The sequence below is a fragment of the Lissotriton vulgaris genome, chromosome 8 (assembly GCF_964263255.1).
Source record: "Lissotriton vulgaris chromosome 8, aLisVul1.2, whole genome shotgun sequence".
Classification (NCBI taxonomy): Eukaryota; Metazoa; Chordata; class Amphibia; order Caudata; family Salamandridae; genus Lissotriton; species Lissotriton vulgaris.
In genome coordinates, this window is record NC_141696.1 from 1,054,705,177 (window position 1) to 1,054,729,561 (window position 24,385).

Genomic DNA, 24,385 nt, shown 5'->3' on the forward strand with positions numbered 1-24,385 from the left:
GATCGCTTGTAGTTTTTCATTTAGGAGTACTGTCACACCCTGGTGTTCCATTTTGTCTATTGCTGTAAGTTGCAAAATATCTTCTTTCTTCAATGTTAGCAATTGTTTGCTGAAACAGGCACACTCCTGAAGTGTAGTCATTAGGCACACATTGATTTTCCTTGTGAAAATTAACACTGCTGCTATTTTTTGTGTAGGAAACAGTCTCTTAACAAATCAACTTTCTAACTGAAGTTTCCCCTCTTTTGAGAGAATACCTACTCTAATATCATTGAGAATATTTGCATATTCAACCTCAAATGCTTGTCACGTATTCTTAAGTAGGTAATTGTATTGGAAGTTTAACCAAATGTTTATATTTCTAATATTTCCCAAAGAATTTTGAGTTTCTTCATGGAGCAGTGTTTTGAACGCAGGCTGTCCTTTGACTGGTGTAACTTGTAGTAGATCCTTGAACACAATCAAGTGTTTTCCTCCAAATATTTCATCATAGTCTGTCCTTAGAATCTCTTCTGTTCCTAAGTGTGCAAAGGCAAACATTATGTTTGAGATCATGGTCACCTCATCAATAATTACATTTTTGAACTTCTTCAGTTCTCTTGAGACTTCATGACAAGCTTCACCAGATAACTTCGGAGGATCCAGTTTGTTGTCATGTTTCTCAGACAGAATCAAAAGTCGATGCAAAATAATACCATTATTATTGTGTGTAGCTAATCCAGTGGTTGCTGTTACTACACACAAAAAATTACACTCTAATGTCTTCTGTAAGAAAGAAATGAGACCTTGTATTAAAAAGCTTTGGTCAGTGCCCACTTGACCGCTGACACCCAACAGAATTTGCTTAAATAATGTGCAGGTACACTGTTTCTTCTCATGAAGGAATACATTCTCAATGTTGCCTTTCACATATATTTAGTTTTGCTCACTATTTAGTTGTGCAACTAACTCTTGCCAAATCAGCTCTTTCATTTCTTGCTTGTTGCATTTGTGTCCACCTCATTCATAGAATGGCAGCTTCATTTTCAATTATTGGCTGCCCAAGAAGATCTTGACTTAGAGGACCTGAATTTTAACTGGTTTGTAAACTCTCTTTATATTTCTCAGCAGCAATTGTGTCTTCCTGTTCAATCTCACCATTTAAGATTTTCAAATAGATAGCAAATGCTGAAAACCCAATTGTATCTTTTGCAGCATTGAAACAATCTTCATAGCAGTCTAAGTCACTGAGTAATTCTGATTCAAAACGCCAAGGCTTAAACAGCTGCAGAAGTGCCAAATAGAAAAATCCTACTTTTCAGCAGTCTGGCAACTTGGTTCTCTATGACTAATTTGTTTGCCTTTGCCGTGTTGTACCAAACAACCATTTCAACCTACTACTGCAAATTTTCCTTTGTGCACATTTTCTGTGACATTGTTTTTATATCTGTAGTTTTGGAATATTTCATAAAGACATTCATTTTCAAGATGTGGACTCCTTTTTGGATAGTATATGCTCAGCATAATTGTTTTGACAATATCTGGGTGAATTCTGCAAGGTACTGAAGTTTAGAAAAATAGTTTAGAACTCTATTCTGCATGCATGCTAGGCCTAGACTCAACCAAACTATTTCTTTTAACTTAGAGTGAAAACTAGCTGAAATTGACCAATCACAGCATTCAGAGGATGACATTTTCCCTATGTAAAACCATCTTCAGGCTGAAGGTGTGAAGTTTTAGTTTGTTGTTCACCACAAACTGAATATCCATATTGGAAGTCCAGATTTTCAAAATGACGAGATTGTAGTCATGTATATATTTGGAAGCTACTGTTCTCAGGTTTAAGGTGTTTTTGGGTGATTTTGAGTAATTGCTTGTCTGACTGCAGACAAAACATCTGTTGACTCTTCCTTTGGAAATAAGAGGTTTTGGAAATTCAAAACAACATTTAGGGACTGATTACAACTTTTGGCAGAGAGATGGTGTGAGGGTGCAAATTTCTAAGCTACAGCTCTGTCGAAAGCCATCTCTGCACACCAGTTTATGACTTTTAAGTAGTCTGGTGAGCAGGCAGTGTGGCAGTCCCTTGGCGTTGACTCTTTCAAAGGAAGTTGTGCCCTTGAAAAAGGCACTACAATTGAACTCCACAACAAGGTTTCTGCACGGCATAAACTCGAAAGTCCATGCCGTGCATGAACCTATGTGCCTGCAGACAGGTGGGTACATGCTGTGCCCCTCTGTATGCATGCACATGTGGTTGCAGCACAGGGGGCTTGAATTCTGAGGTTACAATGCCTGCTAACATTTGCAGGATCCAAAGAGCAAAGTTCTCCTAGTGTAATCAGATTGTTATCCTTAATAATATAGTTTGCTTCTCTCAAAAAGTAATGTAAATCATCCCATGTGTACTCTGCACAACTGAGGGTCGCAAACCAACGTGGTTGTTATGTTATGTTATGTTAATATTATTTGCTATAACGCACATCTCACCCGGGGGCATCTTGGTGCTGTTGCGGATGATGACAGGAAGGTGCGAACCAGGGAAAATCAGTATAAGTAGGCCTTTAGTAATTTCCTAAATTTACAGTATGTGGGCGTCTCTCATAGGGTTTGAGGTAGTTTGTTCCAATATCCTGGGGCGAGAAAGGAGAAGGTGTTTCCCCCGGTGCGAATTTGATGAATTCGGGCACACACAGTAGGGCTTGGTTGCTGGATCTGAGATTGCAGCCAAACACATAGGCCTTTAGTTTATTTTGGAGATACCGTGGGCCTTTGCCTATTAAGGCATTGTACGTGAGGCAACAGATTTTGAAATGGGAGCACTTCTTCACTGGTAGCCAATGAGTACTTTCAACAAAGGAGCCGAGGGGGTGCCCGCAGGACGGTTCAATATAAGTCTGGCTGCGGTGTTCTGGACTCCCTGAGTATCACTGACTTCAGGCAGGAGAGCATTTCCATAGTACAGTCTACTTATCACCATTGCCTGAACCAGTGTTCTGTGGATGTTCATGGAGAGAAAAGGGAAGATTCTGCCCAGGAGGCACAGGCTGTAGGAGCAGGTGCTTATAGTAGCTGCAATCTGATCTTTCATGGTTAATTATTGATCTAATTGTATTCCCAGATTTCTTACAGCTTGATTTGGCATGGGGATAGCACCCAATTGGTGGGCTCACAAGTCATCCAACCAGATGGTTGAGGCTTTTCCATGCAGCATAACCTTTGTTTTTTTTCTGGGTTTCACTGGAGGCAGTTCTCAGTCATCCAGATGGAAATTGCTTGCATTCCTGAAGCAAAACCTTGTTCTCCATTTCCAGGTCTTCGCCCATAGTAAATATCAGCTGGGTGTTGTCAGCATATGATATGATCTCAAATCCAAAATGCTCCCCGATCTTTGCTAGCGGGCCATACAAATATTAAACAGAGAGGGGCTCAGGCCTGAGCCCTGCGGTACACCCTTGTACAGGCGTGTTTTGCATGAGGAATTCGGGCCCAGGATGACTTTTAGCTGTCTATCTGACAGGAAGTGCTGCAGCCACTTTAGTGCCGTAACCTGGACACTGAAAGCCTGCAGTGTTCTCAAAAGCCTTGAGTGAGAGATTGTATCAAAGGCTGGGGGCAGATCTAATAGTATCAGTACCATGGGTCTTCCTGCATCCACCCCCTGTCTGTGTGAGTCAGTCATGGCCAGTATTCCCGTCTCTGCACTGTACCCAGGTCGGAAACCAGATTGTGAGGGATCGAGGATGGGATTGAGTTCAAGGTAGGCTCCTAATTGTTTATTTATTAGGTCCTCAAGTTGTTTACCCAGAAGAGGTAGCTGAGAAATCGCGCAGTAGTTGCTGAGTGATTGTTGGTCCAGCGTTGCTTTTCTAATATAGGCCGTACACATGCTTCCTTTCATTCTTGCATAATGCCAGTTTTTATAGAGCAGTTAAAGATCTCTTGGATAACTGGGCGCAACAGGTGGCTAGAAGAGATATTATCTTAGATGGACATAGGTTCCGGGAATTTGGCTGCAGCCAAGGAAATATGTATTTCCTCTAAGGTAAAAGGCTGTAAGCTATCTTGTTTTCAAGTGGGGCTGTGCACTAATTATGTGAACACGTTTATTTTTCTTCAATCGTTAATCAGAGAGGGAGAAGAGATCTGGAGATAGAGAGCGAGAATAGGTCAGAGGGGGAGTAGAGAGAATGAGAAAGAGAATGGATCAGAGAGGGAAACGACAGAGGAAGAGAGAGAATGAATCAGAGACGTAGAAGAGAAAAGTAGATAGAGAGAGAGAATGGATCAGAGAGGGAGACGAGAGAAGAAGAGAGAGAATGGAGAGAGAAGGGGAGAGAGAGACAGAAGGGATGGATGGACAGAAAGAGAGACTTAGTGTGAGGAGACAAAGGCAAAGGCTGGATTGAGCTGTCTTGCCAGCTCTGCTTACGGTTCCCCACTCTGGCCTTAAGCACACGTAAAATCTCTGGTTTTGCATGTATTACACCTCACGTCACTTCAGAGACCTCGGCCCCTCTTATCATCTGCTTCTTTTGAGCCATAAGGGGCACATCACCTGGGTTTAAAATCACCTTCCGTTACTGGCAGTTGTGTTGTGGATGCCACCGCAGTGTCACATGCGCTGTTCAATAATGCAGCCTACCAGCCCGAGGGGGCAGAGTGCTGACCAAACTTCACATCTCCCCTCGCTCTGCCTGCCGGTGCAACACGGGAAACAGGGTGAGGCATTGTATGGTATTTCAATAGCCTTGATAAAGCGCCTACTACCCACAAAGAGGTGTTGAAATGCAAACAAGCATTTACAATGCAATAGATCTCTCCATTATTAAAGTTTGAGCTATTGGCATTGTAAATGACAATGCCTTTTATTCATTTGCATCGATGCGTAAACAAGCACTTTGTACTTATAGTCCATGCTTATGAGAAGCAAGGCTGGCAGTCTTTTACTGCCAGCCTTGCTCATCGTAAGCAAGGACTATATATTCAAAGGGCGTGTTTATACATCGATTGCAGGTTTTAAAAACAAATGAATAAAAGGCATTGTCATTTACAATGCCAATAGCTCAAACTTCAATAATGCGAGACCTATTGCATTGTAAATGCTTGTTATGGATAGGTATTAGTATTGATTTATGCCAAGAAGCAGTTCGGCCCTCCTCGGCTATAACATTAAAAATGTTTGTGAGCACGGGCCCCCAAAGGATGGATGAGTCAGTAGAAAAGTATATTGGGGGCCATCTGGGTCAGGGGCCTTGTTACTGGAACATTGTGCCAGGGCTTCACTTATTTCTAGATTATTAAACACAAGAGCTCTATTAGATAGAGGGACAGAGTCCTCATGCATGTGCGAAATGCATGATCCTTCACTGTTATCATTACAACTATTGCTGTAGTGCTCCATCCATGCCTCTTCGTTCATGTGGTTATCAAGGTTGGGTTCTGTTATTGTTTTAAAAAAGGGACAATATTCGTTGTCCAAAAGTCCCTCGCAATATTCATGGCAGATGCTTGTAGCAATTTTTCCCAAGCTTCTTCCTTCAGGATCATTGATCTTTTCTTCCTAGCCATGAAATACCTTTGGCATTCCTGCTTGACCGGGTGGTCTTTGGGCACACAATTAAGGGCTTGATGTAAGTTAGAAAGTGCTTTAGTGCAATTCTGATCGAACCATTTCTTGCCCATTGTTTTTGAGGACCCCCCACTCTATGTAAGGTTCTTTTTAACTTCCAGGAGGATGGTTTCAAATGCCACAATAATGGTCTGTGGGTCCGGCTTTAAGTCCAGGCAAAGTAAAATGTCCTTAGGCCTAATAGACACTACTCATGGGATAAGGACTGATCTGTCTATGCTCTCCCACTTAAGTACTAATCCATTTTTCCTGGCAAAATAAGCTTGTATATGCCTCATGGCAACCATAAATTCCTGCCCAGTGCATGTGACAAGAGACAGCTGCATGGTCACTGAAACATAGGAATCTAACTAACATTTCTAAAAGCCCCGCATAGAGAGGATGGGGCTAATATATAGTCAATCATAGAGCTCCATAGAGTGCAGCCAAAGGTTTCTAAGGGATGGTTTGTGGATTTTGTCAGAGAATTCACTATCTCCATATCTTTTGTAATGATACATTTGTTTGATTCATTTTCATAATGATTATGACAAAATTGCATACTACACCCTCCATCCTCATTTGATAGCCTGCAAATTGAGGTTAGTGCAAAAGGGCAAGGGTGCATGTTGAAATCGCCCATCTACAACACTACTGGAACTTTTTTTACGTAATCTGGTTAATTTGTTCATCTTTTTCTCCACTACAGATACAACCTTATACATATCTGCCCCAAATAAATTATTATAAAAATTACCATCAGGACCCTTAAGGTGCAACATATTAAAATGTTGACAATCATTACTTCAAACCTCAGGCTGTTCTTTAAGAATGTCACAATTCTGCCCCTGCCCGGCCAGAGTTTGAGGCAATTGCAGGGGTATAAAATCATCTGTAGCCATCTAGATGTAACTTGTCTACTGCCCAAGTCTCTTGCAAACAGACTAGGACAAAAGTAGAAATATACTTGAGTCTGGATCCAGCAGTTTGCGTCTCAAGCCAGCAAAGTGCCATGTGATGACTGTGAAATGGTCAGCTTCCTTTGTCAGGTGGCCTTGTCTTTCTGTTAGTCCAGACATATAACTTTAAAATAGCTCAAAAATATGTATGAAATGCTTTGACGAAATCTACGGTCCTTGAAATATAATCTGGTTGATCTATACTCAGCTATTGGTATATGCACTGGGCAGTCATCATATTGTCTGCCTACTCCTGTTGGATATAGTTGTGGAAAACAGCAAACCTCCAAGCTTTCCTCCCAGATACTCATTGGAGCTCCTTTACCTTGTTTCAACTTATATTGTTAAAAGCCATCTCCCATAAACTCAATTGAATGCAGTGGATGGATGCTGCTATGCTCATATATTTCTTCAGTTTTAATCCTACTCACTTTTTCAAACTGCCCGCTTGGATTAACAGTTCTTCCTCCATATATACAACTTCCATCTGTAAAAACATCTACATTTTTCTAGTACACTTTATTCTGTTTTACGTAAAAAGTATCTTCCTGCCTCTTATTCACATCAACTACTAGTATCTTTTCCATACCTAACTACAATGTCACTTAAATCTTAGTTTTTTGTATTGAATTTCTGGGGTTTTATATGAAGCAACCCCTATGATGCAATCTATCAAGCCATGCAAGGCTCTAATGGGTGGCCTCGAGTGGCTTTATAAATCCAGAGTAACTCACCGCAGTGCAAATTGCTGTGTTGCCTTTTTCTGCCCCAGGGGAGGCATTCAGTGGGAGTTGTTTCGGTGTTCCCACGCAAAACCTATGGATTTGGACAAATTCCCACAGTTACCATTACCATTATTTTCCTGTTTTCAGCACACATTTAAAGAGGTAATTGCCTCAGGGGGGTGTTTTTTGTGCAAGAAAGTGTCCCTTCTTGCAAAAAAACAATCCTCCATACACCATGATGCAAGAGTGCCTGAATTGGCGCTAGGCAACACTTTGTGCACCAGCACTGGAAAAGGGCAGCATGCACCCCATTGTGATAAATACGGTGTATTTCTGCCCTTTCCCTGTAACACAGCGCAACAAGGTGACTTGCTATGCTACTCTGTGCTGCATTAAGGCCCTTAGTGCACAGTGGGGAAGAGGCTGGAGCCACGACTCAGGAGCAGCCTAAATTACCTTCGAGTGATGTAGGGGGCATTTAAAATCACAGAATCTAGATAACATGAAGATAAACAAGAAGCCAGTCCCTCGTTTGTAACCCTGAGGCCATGAAACTTGTAAATGATAAATTCCACCTACATTACCCCACCAGTGTAAACATGTGTGTCGAATCCTGTTAAGCTCTTTTGCATTTTCTGAAATTCAGGATCTGCATTTAAATAAGAGCTAAGACTTGTTTTATGAGGCATGAATATGTGTCTGAGAGTCATACCTTTTTGACAGCTGATATATTCTCTTTATGGCAAATTTTGGTAACTCTGTTATCTAACTCTTGTTATCACATTTTTGGAAAATTTCCGTATCTGACCCTGATCAAGTTTCATAAGACTGTGCTGTTGGGCATCTTAATACTCTACAAATAAAAAATAAAAAATACCCCATTGTGTGCAAATCTATAAAATGTAGATTGTTTAGGGTTTCATTTGCACCTTTCTGTGGGCTCTAGCTTCATAGAAACAAGTCATCTGCTGACACAAAGTGAACATCATTCACAACATCTCATCTGTTGTTCACTTACTGAAACCTAGCATTACTGTACAGGATCTAGTCTTGAGAAGGAAATTTACTCTATGTCGCTTGCACTATGTTTTTTTTTAGTTCCAGCTGCAGAATAAGGCATATACTCTATTTTATTTGTGTGACTTCTGCAGAAATGACAGCTTTTTTTGGGGTGGTATTTTTTTAGAACCTTTCATTTCATAGATTAGTAAAGCTACAGCTTCCACAAGATGTATCTGGTTAAAACTCTGACCCCCTTAAGGCTTACGAACCAGCTTCTCCAGAAATCAAGGTTATTTATCTGGCATGGAAAGGTCTGCCGTTTGCTCCCCTCACTTCCTTAGATACAGATGAGGGTTCTAAAAAAGAAAGGGATTCGAATCTGCTTACGTAGATAATCCCAGGGGGGACTGAGTCAGCTTCTTCACTATTCAGGATTTGAGATCTCATTCATATTTAATGGAACAAGTCCACTCTTTGATCCCAGCCCCACCCCACCCCACTAAATAAATATGAGGCTTGGAGCATTGGCACTCGTCGTTTGATGTATTATTTACATTCTATGCTTCAGCATTCGGGATGAGCAGAAAAGTCTAAGAACGCTCAATACAGTAAAATTGTTCTAATGCCACTAGACCTGATTTGCCTATTGCAACCTGGAATCTTGCTGAAATTTAGGAAGTAGTCAATTTCGTATCTGAAGGTGTGGGAGTTGTTTTCTATTCAGGAGACATCCCTACGCCTGCAGGAAAGGCAGCATACTGCTAGACCGATTTGCCCCAGTTCACGTGGCAGAGCAATGGAAGTTACATTTCCGAAGCCCGAGTTGCTAACTTTGCAAAAGTATAGATTTCAAATGCACAACAGCACATTTCATATCACAATTGTCGTTTAGAATAACATTTCTCACATTGGAAAGGATTGCTATTTACAAGAGAAATTAGAAGAACCGTCCCTTCGCTTTCTTTATACACACGCTTTAGAAAGCAGTGCTTGGGGGGGCGTGGCTTGGATGCCGCGCAAGATGGCCGGCTAGGTGCGGAGCTCCGCCACATCTACGAGCCTCGCAGCGTGTTTCCCGATGTGAACGGGAGCGTCCTTAAGCCCAGCTGCTGAATTCGGCTGGCGGAGCTTCAGCGGAGTGAGCGGAGCGGCTTTGCGGCTCTTGTGGTGCCGTTTCTCGCTCGTTTCCGCGATGTCTCAGCAGCCCCTCACGGAGCCGCCATTTTGAGGCTCCCTCGAATCTCGGAGCCGCTGCAGTCATACTTCAATACCACACAACGTGTCACTAGACACCAACGACCCTGGCAGCGCTGACTTTGGGGTGAGCAACTTTATCATGTGGAGAACCTCTGCTACGTTTTTCTTCTTTTTTTCTACTTGAGGGGAACCGTTTAAACGCATTTATATAGCGCTTCACCTCTGAGACCTGTTTTTCATTTCTGAATGTATTCAAGTCTCTGCGCTTTTTTCTAAATGCTCCTCCCCATGGCGTTTTGCTAAATTCTGAGACTTTCTGGACATTTTTCCTACACTTCAGCTATTTCATGACGCACCTCCATTTACCTCCATTTTAGCCACCCTCTTTCTTTCAGTCACCATTATATTTTCACTTTAATTCCCTGACGCTCTCTCCTACAAATTACAAGCGTTTCTTCAGGAGATAACTTCATTTTCTCCTTTGTTTCTACTTTTTGGAACGCCTTGTACTTTATGGTGCTTCACTTTCTATCCTGATGTTTTTCTGGAACATTTTAAGCATTCCTTTATATGCCTCTCAGGGAATTGAGATTACTTATTGACACAAGTAGTCATTTCTATGGTGAGACTACGTAAGCCTCAATTTGTCTTTACGCCCTCGGTGACTACCTTGGCGAGCTCTTCTTCTGCTACAAATAAATCAAATTGCTCTACAAAAATGTCCTCTCAAAAATCATCTTTGGCTCATACTCCTGCCAGTAAGCCCTCTCCACCTGCTACGTCGGGCAAACGCCTTAAACAAAATTTTCCTACACCAGAGGATAACCCTTCAACCTCTTCTATTGACCAAATTTTTGAGGAACTGCGAGCAATGCGTCCCTTTGTTGAAAAAACGAGTACAGATATGCACCTTTTGAAGGACAAGTGGGAGAACATGGATGCCCGAATTTCTACTGTTGAACAACACATCCCTGAGCTTCAATCCAACACGCAACGTATTGTTGCATTAGAAAAGACTGTCCTCTCTCTACAAAAACACACAGAGGATTTGGAAAATTGCAATAGGAGGAACAACCTCCGTATTTACAATTTGCCGGAAAATCTTGAGGGGGACAATCCAGTGTCTTTCTTTACCACGTTTCTGCCACAGCTTCTGGACTTACCCCCCTCTACCTCCATTAGTATACAGAGGGCTCATAGATTAGGCGCAAGAACAGACTCTTCCTCTAAGCCTCGTGGAGTCATCATCCTATTTTTTAAGTACACAGACCTCCTTTTGATTCTTTCAGCAGCAAGGAACAAAAAACAAGTGACTTGGCAAGGTCAACGAGTTTATTTATCTCAAGATGTCTCTAATGTTACTGCCTCCAGACGTAAAGAATTTCTAGCTATGCGTCTCTCTCTACGCTCTCTAGGTGCAAGATATGGCCTGTTTCACCCCTGTACTCTCAGAGTCACTTACCGGAATAAGACTTGGTCATTTCAAGATCCTGGTGAACTAAAGAACTTTCTCTTTTTGCAGAGTGAAGAAGGGATGGACGCCTCCTCCTCTACTCCGAACAGTGGCTGAACTCAAGCTTTTGTTGTCTCCATGTCCTGTCTTCTACTAGCTCTTTTCTAATTCATGTACTTATCTATACTCTTTATCTTCATCTTAATTTTCTTATCTTGCTTATCTTCTTTTTTTTCATATCTCTTCTCCTTTGCATATCTTATGTATACTTACTTTCTTTCTCTACATTCTGGTTCTATATCTTATGTAGCATGTTCTATATGTTAACAATTTTTTCTTTTTCCTTTCCCCAGACGGATATGTGTATTGGACGTTCCCTTCACCATCTTGTTTCCTCCTTTGTTCATTTATGTGAGGTCTTGGTGTGGTTCTGCTCCTGATCCTGATCCTTGAAGGTCAAATTAAGTTACACAATCATTAATCACCCCAAGTTTGGGGGTGATTAATGGTTGTGTAACTGAATTTGAGCAGCACCTGCTTTACTTTATCTATTAGAGCTTCCTGTTGAAGCTGACTTTTGTAACTATTTTAGAATGGCTGTGGCAGCTTGCTGGCGCCATTCTAAAAGAGTTACAAAAGTCAACTTGAACTTTTGACCCAATCCCCGTTCGCGGATTTCCGTTCGCCGATTTTGCGGGAAATTCGCGAATCTCGCGGATTGTGAATTTACCGAAAATCCGCATAATCCGCGAGCGGAACGGATTTTACGCCCATGCTTAGTTTTAGGGTTGGTACATCGCTCTTGGTCAGCTGGGACATACGGGGAGCTGGAGTTAGTGCTGTCCTCACCGTAGGGGAAAACGATAGAGTACGTGATTCCATCTTCTACTTTGAATTACTCATCAGCAATCAGTAGCTTGGGTAGCATATTGGCAATACAAACTGCGGAATTTATGAGTTAGGCCTGTCACCTAGAAGATTTACATCTGTGGTTGTCATATAGCCCCAAACTCAACACCACACCTGCAAGTGGTAAGTGTATAGTGGGGGTTTGAACCGAATCCCAGGGTGCATGGGTATAGGCCCAGCGGGGCTGGATTCCAGTTGGATGACATGTATCATCCTCCGCAATTATCTGGACAGTCTGGCTTACTCTGTTCTACGGGGTGCAGCTCATTGGCAGGGAGCTAAAGGAATTAAATAGACAAACACATTAGGTGACTCGTAGCTTCCACCACTGGGATATTGACATTAAAGGGGGGGGATAGGATCCAGGCCTCCAGGTCTACGAGTCAGAGAGGGCCGCAGATTTTAGCAGCTCTTCTACAGTGGAAACTCAAGAACGGTGTTGTCTCTTTTTTTATTTTATCCACTTCCCCCCTTCCCTTGAGCTTCTGGTTCTTAGTACACTGTTTTAAAACTAGTGTGCTGGAACAAGCAGTTATAGGGGGGGTCGGACTGTCTTCAACCTCCATCAGAACTGAACAGAAACTCAGGTGAGCTGGGCATGACAAAAGCACAAGCCTTTAAAATATTCAGTTCTGTTGGACGATGAATGCCGGGGAAGAAACAGAGGGCATTGACGCCACGGATATGGCGCAGGCCCTAAACGAGGACTTGGCCCATAATGAATCAGTGTCTGGCATCTTGCAACATATGCAAGAGGAAATAGAGAAATTAAAGTTTGAAAACACCTTTTTAAAACAGGATTTAAGCAGGTATAAACCTAGGGAATCTCAGTGGAACACAGCTTTTACGCCTTTGTTTAAAACCTCCTCAGAGACAGGGGCACAAACAAAACATGCAACCCCCCCCCGCCCCCCCCAGTTGAGGTTACTGTTAATGTTCCTAATGCTGTGCCTTTAGCAGCACCTGAACATTTTCATGGAGATAGTAACAAATTCTATGTTTTTATCAATCAATGTCAATTACACTTCGTTGTAAACCACAACAGTTCCCTACTGATGCTACGAAAGTGGCATTCGTCTTGTCTTATTTGGGTGGTACAGCAGCCAAATGGTCAATTGCTTTCGTGGATAGAGATGATCCCATTCTCCATAATTGGAATCAATTTAAATATAATATGACCAGCCTTTTTGCAAAGCACACTTTTATGCAGGCAAGCGATAATGAGCTTTTAAATCTTAAACAAGATAACAAGAATTTTTGACCTATCTCACAAGGTTTAATCGTTTACTCACCGAGACACGTTGGCCAGAAGAAAAGCGTGTCTCCCTTTTTTATAAAGGTTTGAGAGACGAGTTAAAAGACGTGCTGGCTCATATCGTTGATTTGCCAGAAGACTATTCTGACTTTGTAGATTTAGTCATGAAATTGGAACACAGACTAGGAGAAAGAAAGGGAGATAAATACAAACTGGAATCACGGTTAACTTTTATTAGACATGAGAAGAAAGACACAGATAATAAATTCCCTGAACCTGAGCCTATGCAAATAGGGACACTCAGAGGTCCACTCACGTCAGAGGAAAAAGAAAGAAGGAAAAAACTTCAACTATGTTTATATTGTGGCAAGGCAGGACATTTTGCCAGAGAATGTCCAGTAAAACCTAAAACCTAAAACTTCACGAAAGGGTACTGTTTCCTCTATCTCCTCAACTGAGTCGGGAAACGTTTAGGCTCGACAAGGGGGGAGGTTACTTGTTCGAGAAAACATCTTAATCAAACCTCTGAATCTGCAGCCTTCATGGTACCGCACATTCCTAGACATTTCATAATTCGGATCTTTTTAATTGTTACTACTCAAGTTAGACATTCTCTCCCTGTCCTACTGGACTCAGGAGCAATAGGAAATGTTGTGGATAATAAGTTAGCTAACACATTAGGTCTTCCTATTTGCCTATAGCCTTGTCCAGAAGCAGTATGTGCAGTGGATTGGTCAGAATTGACCTCTGGATTAATCACAAAACAAGCAAGTCCCCTTGTCATGGTCTGTCAAAACAGGCACACAGAGATGATTAGCTTTGATCTGATAGATACCCCTAATTTTGGCTTGATTCTCGGGGTACACAGGTTAACAACTCATAACCCAAAATTGATTGGGTGAACAGAACAGTTACTTTGGATTCCTCATTCTGTAGAACCAATTGCTATCAAGAAGCAGGTACAGAACAGAGCTCAGAAATACACTGTGCCAGTGTTACACAAGACGAACCAAGTCTCCCTCCTGAATATTCTGACTTTAAAGACGTTTTTGATCCAGTGAAGGCTAGTGTGTTACCCCCACATCTGTCATATGACTGCCGTATAAATCTCATCCCAGGGGCCCCTTTACCTAATAACAGAGTATATGCTTTGACTGACGAAGAGACCAAATATTTAAGAACCTACCTAGACGACCTACTACAGTCTGGGTTCATCCGACATTCCACATCTCCAGTGTCATCTCTACTTTTTTTTATCCTGAAGCCAGATAAATCTCTGCGCGCGTGTATCGACTATAGTGGAATAAATAAGGCTACAATAAAAAATAAATATCCTCTTCCTCTAATACCTCTGTTGTTGGATCAATTAAGACATTCTACTGTATATACTAAACTAGATCTGCGGGGAGCTTACCTCCTGGTCCGAATAAAAGAGGGGGATGAGTGGAAGACAGCTGTTAAGACAAATTTTGGTCTATTTGAGTACACAGTAATGCCCTTTTGGTTCTGTAATGCCCCTGCGGCCTTTCAATTCTTTATAAATGAGGTCTTACACGAATTCCTGGACGTTTGTGTCATAGTATACATAGACGACATCCTCATTTACTCCAAGAACCCGGAAGAGCATACCCAACATGTTCGTGCAGTATTATCAAAGTTAAAAGAAAATCATCTCTTTGCTAAATTAGAAAAATGTACCTTTAATGTCAGCAAAGTAGACTTTTTAGGATACTGCCTGTCACCTCAAGGAATAATTATGGATGATTAGAAAATTAGTGCTATTACTGATTGGCCAGAACCATCATCTGTGAAGGATGTTCAGAAATTTCTGGGTTTCGCCAATTTTTATAGGAGGTTCATTTCTCATTTTGCAGACATTGCAACCCCAATAACCACCTTGTTGCGAAAAGGGCAACGATTTCTTTGGTCTGATGAGGCGGCTCACGCCTTTCAACTCCTGAAACAAAAGTTCACTTCAGCCCCAATTCTAAAACATCCTGATCCTGACTTGCCATTTTTTGTCGAAGCGGATGCTTCACAAGTAGCTCTAGGAGGAGTTCTCTCTCAACGAGATGCAATAGATGCCCAATTACATCCTATGGATGTATGACGTTAGCACGCATACTATTACCACGCATACCTTTACAACGCGGTATTTACAACGAATACCGTTACAACGCATAGCGCTTTGAGGTGCTGGATAGTGGTAAGTATAATTTTATATTCCAACTCCAGTCCCCGTGGACACTAGGGAAGGTGTTGGATATAAAATTAAACTTATTCCCTATCCTAGAGCGCCCCCCAGCGCAATGCGTTGTAATGGTATGCGTGGTAATGCCTGCGTTGTAATGGTAGTGCGTGGTATAAAATGTGTGCTAAACGTTGCATACCCATCCTATAGCCTTCTATTCCAAAAAGTTATTACCAGCTGAACAAAATTACACTGTGGCTCAAAGAGAACTATTAGCTATCAAAGTAGCCTTTTCTGAATGGAGGCACCATTTAATGGGAGCCAAGTACCCTGTTACCATCTTTTCTGACCATAAGAACCTACAGTTCTTTGGATCACTAAAAGCATTAACTCCACGTCAGATGTGCTGGTTACATTTTTTTAGTACATTTGACTTCGTTATAACCTATAGACCAGGTGCACAACAAATTCAATCTGATGTGTTATCTATATACGGACATACCTCAGACATGAAATAAGACAAAATAGGAGAACCCATTATTCCTCTCCCCAAAAACTTTTGGCACCAGTACAACAGAAGGATTTCATCACAGATCTATATAATGCACACATGCAAATGGCACCTCAAGATTGGTTAAAAGATTCCCATAACTCAATATAACGAGGTTTATTGTATCACGACAACATGCTGTTAGTGCCCACCACAGCATTACAAGCACAGTGGATAATTTGGCATCACGCCTCACCGTTGGCAGGTCATCCTGGCTGGGTAAAAACCCTGGAAAATGTGCGAAAACACTTTTGGTTGGACAATATGAGTAAGGACATTAAGCAATTTGTCACTACCTGTCCAGTTTGTGCAAGACATAAATCTTCTCATAAGGCCCCTGACGGTTTGTTAATACCAATGCCATCACCCAAACAACCTTGGCACACTGTGAGTGTAGACTTCATTGTAGGTTTACCACCAGTAAAATCCTTCACAACAGTATTAGTGATAATGGATTTTTTGTCTAAAATGGCACATTTTCTACCATTACGGAAATTGCCAACTGCAGCAGAATTTGCCGATATTTTTATAAGAGAAATTGTGCGTTTACATGGTTTGCCAAGTAAACTGGTGTCAGACGAGGTAGCCAGTTCAACTCTAGATTTTTGAAAAAATTATGCGAAAAACTGAAAATAGATGTGGCATTATCCACTGCTTTCCAACCAGAAACAGATGGACAAACTGAACGACTGAACCAAACCTTACTTCAAACGCTACGTTGTTTATTGGCTGAATATTCTAGTGAATGGTTGGAAGCTCTCCCTGTAGCGGAGTTTGTTTATAATAACACTGAGCATGCAGCTCTACATTGCTCACCATTCTATTTCATGCAGGGGTATCATCCGAGAGCTATACCCATTTTATTAGAAGATTCCCTGTTGCCTACAGTAACAGATAGACTAACGAGATTAGGTGACATACAAGACAAGGCCAGGAAACATTTATTAAAGTACAAAGAAAGCATGAAAAGACAAGCAGACAAACACAGATCTGAGACCTCAATTATAAAATCGGTGACAAAGTATGGCTCTCCACAAAGAACCTAAATATAGAGGGATCCCGAAAGCTGCAACCATGTTTCATTGGAAACTTTAGCATAACTGCCATAGTAAACCCGGTAACAGTAAAATTGGACTTACCAAAAGAATACCCAGTACATGCTACATTCCATGTGTCCTTGCTTAAGCCTTACAACCCAAATACCCGACCCGAACCACCACCTCCACCCATAGCAATTAAGGGAAATATAGAATATGAAGTGAAAAGCATAAAAGACGCAAAAATAATTCATGGACGTCTGTTTTATTTAGCAGAATGGAAAGGATATGACAAAACTGAGAATTCATGGGAACCAGCATCCTATGTACACGCCCCACAGTTGATTAGACAGTTTTATCTAAAAAATCCAGGGAAACCCCGTCCAGTAGGAGGGCCTTTGAGGGGGGGCAACCGTTAGGGTTTGTGCACAGGAAAGAGCATGTCCCCTCTCATTGCACTAGTGGTCTCTGTAATAGCTCTCTTTAAACATACTACTGAAAGCCTTTCTTGTTATCTCAGACCCTCCCTAAGACTTCTGTGTATGTTGCTCAATGTATTCACAAGTTTGGGCATTGCTGTCTTGTTTGCACATTGGACATTGCTTTTACCAAGGCTTATTTAGAAAACATTGGACCTTGCTTTTACCAAGGCTTATTTAGAACACTCTTCCCTAGGCCATGTATTACTTCAACTCATTAGCATGATAACTGAAGCTCTTCACACCTGCTTGTGAGAACCACACCCAGTTCTACGAACCACACCCAGCTCTTCGAACCACACCCAGCCCTGTCTATAAAAGGCAGCCCCTGAGCCTCACCCAGTGCTTGTGCTCGTCTACCTCCCACTTACCTGAGAACAGATCCTTCGGCGCTGGCACTCTTGCTCTCTCCAGACCTTCATTGACTTTAACGGGCGCGGCTTCTGACTCTTCCTTCTTCTGGTTTCTGGCTACTTCTTGCCTCAGCCCCTCTTCTGTCCCCTGCAATCGACCTGCAAAAGAGAAAGAGGTCAAGGTTAGACTGATCATTATCCCTTTTTAGGAACAAGTAAGTGAAAAATCTTTTATTACCTGAAAGAACTTTATCGGCGATTTCTGGATTCATGTAAAGACAATTTGGAACAAGATATCTCCCAAGAACTTTGTGGTTCAAACCGTTTGTTACAAGAATACTTTGTTGAACTTTGTGAAATTAACATTGTTTTCCATGGAACTTTTTTAAGAATCGAACAGAGGAAACCATTGACAGCAAGGCAAACAGTAAATCAAGGACTTGTATAAATTACCTGCTGTATTTTTATGTAAAAGTACAGTATTTGTTTTATAAAAAGTCTGGAAATGTGTGAAAAGTGAGTTTGCTATTAAGAATTTAGGCTTTAGTTATATTAAGGTGAATGTTAGACGTTGGTAATTCTGATAATGATATTCGTTTGATTTTACAGAAGTTTTACAGTAATAGAAAGCACATCCCAGAACAGTAACACATTCCAAACCTGGAAGCTTGATACCTGGATCCAAGAGGTACTTTTAGAAGCGAATTTCTAATAAGATTAAGGTTTAGTCAGGAACACATTTAGGGATAGGTTGCACTTATCTGTTCTTTGTTTATGTTTCATTAGGCACCAGTTTCTACAGAAGTCAGAGAGGGCCGCAGATTTTAGCAGCTCTTCTACAGTGGAAACGCAAGAACAGTGTTGTCTCTCTTTTTTTATTTTATCCACTTCCCCCCTTCCCTTGAGCTTCTGGTTCTTAGTGCACTGTTTTAAAACTAGTGTGCTGGAACAAGCAGTTTCAGGGTGGGGTCGGACTGTCTTCAACCTCCATCAGAACTGAACAGAAACTCAGGTGAGCTCGGCTTTGACAGGGCCCTGCTGACGTCATGGAAACTACAAAAGCAGCAGGAGAATTCTGAAAGCCCTCTTTGTCCCTCCCAACTGCTCCCGAAGCGGCAGAAAATTTCCCACCCACCCATCCCTAAAGCTAAGGAAAGGACTGGCGGTGTCCCAGGCAAGAAAATGGAGTGGACTCCTTTTTTGCATGGACTGTCTGACCCTGGAACAGGGCGAGCATTCAATGGGGGTTCTGGGCTGGCGGGATGGGAGACTGACCTGCTGGTGGTCCTGGACTCTCCTGCCCTACCTGGGATGCCTGGGTGTGTATTAAAGACTTTGGGGGGTATCCGGTGTTCCTAATCCCTGGGGCGGGCAAGGCATTAAGCGGTGCCCTGGTGGTATGTGCCTCCGCGATGGAGGACTGGAAAGTTACTGCTGGTAAAATAGTGCAGGTTGGGGCCTGCTGGCACAGCAAGCACAGAGGAATTGATTCATGACCGGAGTGCGTGTCTTGATATCCTGATGACTAAGGCCAGGTCTGGAATGAAAAGACTATCTGTTGCTAGATGGAGCCTACCTCTTCAGGGCTACTATATCTGTGGTTGGTTTACCTATGCCTGAATAAAATGATCCAGTGTGAACAAATTAAAGAATAATACTTTAAGGTGTAATAAAAGACTACGCCGTGATGACCAACTATCTGCCTGATGGCTCTTAGTGGTGATAGATGCTGGGGAGGGTAAAGGGTTATCTCACTGGGGCTTTTCGCACGATGTATGCACACTACGAAGTAGCTCAACAAATTTCGAGAAGACGAAGCTTCATGCAAGAATATTTAATGAGCAACACTAAAGTACAATGTAAAAAAATGCTCAGTGTTTCAATCTGATCAAAGAGTAAAAAGCCATATGGACGTGGGCATATATATGTATATAAATTAGCAGACAATTAAAATCATGGAGCTCAAGCTGAATATATTATTTGCAAATCACAGAGCCAAGTTACTCATTACCTGAACCCAGACACTATCTGTCTGTTATTGTGTCAATTATGTTATAATCTAGTTATTGGTTTTTAAGTTCATAATCAAGACAAATGTGAAGGGGTACACCTATGAATGGAGGAGTGAAAAATATGTTCATTTTAATGTGGGATTGACAAGAAGACTAGACTTGTAGTTTGAAGTTTTAGATTGTGCATGCGGCTCCTGAAAAAGAATTGGGGTGGCCTAAACTAGTGCTCGAATTGTTCAGGTCCCACCATTGAACTGTGTGTATTCCCAATGTGGATAGATCACAATGGGGCTCAACGGCCCTGTGCAAAAGTAATTGAGAATATTTACTCAGAACTAAAGGAACACAGGAATGACAAGAACACCCTTAGTGCAAGTAAACTAAATACTAACATTTACAATTATGTATTATTTATAGAAGAGCCTAGTATGCTATTTCTGGTAAAAAGTAAGGTACTAAAATATATTAATTGCTAAAGAAAACACCTCATGAGAAAATGACTTACATAATAGTTGGAAGAGATTGACCAAAGCAGTGCTGACGGCTGTGCTTGCAATTATTGTATTAATCATGGAGGCAAAAAATAGCAACGTTTCTCTGAAAAGTTGAAAAAATACGACTCATGTAGGAAATCCTCTATGTACTAGAAGATAGGAAGAGGCATCCTGATAAGTAACGGCACATTAGCATTCAAAGATTGAAATAATACATGTGATAAATGTAAATTAAGAACTGTGGTACTACGCATAATACAGGTCATACATGTAAATCAAAAACTGAGGTTCAATGTTCTTTTCACATTAGGTCCTTCTATGCTAATGATCATAACATGATTTGAAGTCCATATCTAGTATTCCATAACCGATACCGTTCATCCAGTTTGTTCAGTCCTTATTTAATGGAATTATATTGATGTAGCCATCTACATTACATGCTCTGTAGGATATCCTGGAGTTCACCTCCTCTTGTCATTTTTTTCGCAGCTTGGACCACCAGCTGGTGGATGCTGTTCTCTATATGTCTTTCTCCATGTACCATAACGCATCTTATGTAGGAATCTGAGCTTCACCTTGTGGCCACATGTTCAAATATTGGTGAATTAAATGGGTATCAATGAAAAGCTGTTATTCAGTGTCAAAATGCCCCAAGCATGATCTTAACTTTTTAACATATTTTTGAATATTTTTTAATCTACCCTAAGGCATTCAACTTTGTATTAGTAAACGTTCAAAGAGTGCATCGGCCTTACTGTTTGTACTAGTTTACAAATCTATACCCGAGGACTCTCATTTGAGTCCCATTTTAGTGCTTTAGGGCCATCTCACAAAGGCATATACGAGTATGTAAAAGAGTACAAGTGGAGTAGTCATATATGTACACTTAAAAGCCTGCATGAATTAGCTCAATTATACTGCAATGTTTTGCTCTGCCTCAACTGCACACTTTACCCTGTGGCCTTAGGTGTATTGTATATTTGCTTGCAGTATTGCATTGTATTGTGACAGCGATTCAGCACTTACTGCCCCTCTGTGAGGTGTTTAAGTCTTTGCCTAAATGGCCAGTATGCTATACTGTGCAGAGTATGTGGTTGGAAAGTTTTTATCTTTCCTTTGATCCTATATGGTAAGTGTTTCTGTGTCGTGCGTGATGACCACCACAGTGTGGTTATCGTGGTATGGGTCACAGAGCTTATCATTGTGATGGATGAAGAAGTGTGAGGGATAGGTGCACAGTTTATGGTTTTCAGTAGGCTGGCTGATTTGAACAGTGCTGTAGGTCCCTTTATGAGATTTCCTATGATCTTAATCCACATAGCCGGTTACCACACTGATGTGTCTATTCAGAGATTTTTAGTTTAAAGTTAGTTTATGGTCCTGAGCAGGTTTTGATCAGAGGGAGATTTGTCAGCGAGATCTGCTGGGATGGAATTAACTACTATATTCTCATATATGATTGTCATTGTGAAATGTCAAGAAGTGGCCATAGTATGCAACTAGTTAAGATGCGCAGTGGTGGTCTAAATTAAAAACATATTTTGGCTAGCTATATTTGGCATATCTCTTCAGTTATTCCATGTCTGTTCAGGTAGTGATGTGCGATGTATTGCTCTGGACTGGTACAGTACTGAGTTATGGACATGACAAGTAGGGGTTCTGACTTATGTGAGTATATGAGGGTTAAGCAGTATAGCAAAGTTATTATGCAGCCTGTTTGAATTGCATCTGGCTTTTCAACTGCTCAGTGTTATATCACTAGAATTAGTTTAGGCCAGGAAAGTTGTATATAGATTCACATTAGTATACCAAAGATTAAAAGGCCATGGCTGGTAGCTTTGAATGTTAGTGTACAGAATTCCAAGTCCGTGTAATTCGATTCCTCCTCATGGCTCCCCTTTTCTCATTCTTGCAATAGCCAACTTTCTGTCCTTTGTCAGGTTATATCCAACTGTCAATTTCTCCTCCCTTCATCCTTGTGTCTTTTTCACTGTCTTGCTCTGGGTCTAAATCTGATGATAAACAAAAAGTGCTTGTCCCAAAAATGAGTTCTGTGGTGTCCCACCTGCAACCACCAGCTCAAATTATGTTTTGTTCCTACCCATACTAGACATAGGGCAGTCCTCCAATAATCTGATGCTACTGGTATATACAAGAAAGAAGAAACTATGTCAACTCAGACTACATGTATATCTTACACATCTACTGTCAAAGCTTGAAATGTAGATATTGCATAGCTAGTGGCAGAGGTGTGTCACATGATGTTATAACAAAGTCATGATTTAAATGCAATGACACTTTCCAAAGTTCTGCAAAAGATAATAACGTGCTGAATGTAGGCCAAAGAGAGACAGGCTAATTTAATATTCTCAAAAAAGAGTCTAACTTTGGAAGTGCACAACAATGTGGATGTTTATTTCTAGAAATTTGCTGAAGATGTTGAAGGATTGGAGATCATTAAATAATGTGGAATGCATGGGTGACCCACCTTGAGGTTATTTAACACACACTGAGGTTGTAGACCTGCCTTTATGTGTGCAGTGTGTTTTACCAAACTGTGGATGGTTGTCCATAGAGCCTGGTTGAAGGTGTTTTATTAGTGGCAAATGCATACTTTGTAGTAGCTTGTGCTTGTTTGGAATGTCTCTGGTTCAGAGTCTCACTGCGTGAATGTTATTATCAGGAGTTCGCAACAAGCTAACACACGCTGTCTTGGAGTCTTCGTTGCGCATTTGTGGCAGAGCAGCAGCAAAAGTTGAGGTCAGTGGAAACTGGAACGCATTTGGCAGACGTGCATTCCAGCAATGGAAATTTCTTCAGTTTTTGTTGGTGTAAGCAGCGTCAGCAAGCGTACGCATGTTCGTGCGTGTCTGTGTGTTTGGGTTGGAACGCATTATCCTTCAATTAGTGTATGCGTTGCACTGACGTATGTATCATCACACATCACTGTAGAATGCAGGGGACACTCAGCCTACACGTCACAGTGAACCTTTGTCATACCAAAGGAGAAGTGCTGGATGAAGGTTCTCTCGTACAAACTAGCAACATTTCTCATGTCATAGAGGAGCGGAAAAAGCGGGAAAAGCGCCACCATTGATGCAGTATACAGGTACCTTGAAGAGTGTGTCCATTTGGATTTCTGATCTGCGCTGCGATTATTTTTCCTGCTGTTTTTGCATTCAAAGTTGTTGCACTAATGCCTGAAAATATTGCGCTATTTAAAGACTTCTGACAAGTTTTTATCCAAGTGGTTGCACCTACTCAAGAAAAGGTCGCACTATATAAAGACTTCCCACGGGTTTTTCAAGGGACAAGTCAGGTGGGATTTATTTAAGTGGTATTACTTGCGCACAATTATTTCAGAAGTTTCAACTTAATGCACTACGGAAATGTAGTATTCCATTCTGTGCTTCCTCTCCCTTTAACCATGTACTTCCCTTCCTATGTTCCATTCAGAATTGTTTTGATTCTTACTGCCTGGGGATTCTTAGGGATCCTTGGGAATGTAATGTTCTATTAAGATCAGTTACTACTCTGCATCTGTTCGTGGTGGTTGTGTAAGCTGTCTCCTTGGATTAAACTGATTCAACCATCAAGAAGCCTCTTTCTGTTTACTACATATTCTGGCGACGATCGGGATATCAAGCCTGAAGCTCAGCTGGACCCGTGTTATTCTTCATTTTTTTTTTTTTTTTTCTTCAAAAAAAAAAAGAAAATCCAGTTTGGAGACAGCGTTCACCGTTTACAGTGTGGATCCTTTTAAGGTACTTTTCTAAAAAATTCTATGTGTTAAATTATAACACCAGCGGCAGTGTTCCTTACTTAACGTGCCTTGATTGCACCTGCGGCTGTTTCTCCGTGTTTTATGCATCTAAATTTGAGAATTCGAGCGTTCCGCGCTCACATTCTGGAGAATTTCATTTCACATTTACTTTGGTCTGTCTCCGTGTGAAATTCCCCTTTCTGCCAGTGTTTTCGTGGAATTATTGGTGTTTTCTACGATCTTTTTGCTGAAGTGCATCTTTCAAAAGCACAGAGACTCACCTGCATCTCCGCGTGCGCTCCACTCGCTGCCGGAATCCTCTCACCATTCTCCCGGAACAGACGCGTCATCCTCACACGCTGCCTCCGTGTGTACATGCGTCGTTAGACAGCGTCCTTCTACGTACAGCGCTGCGT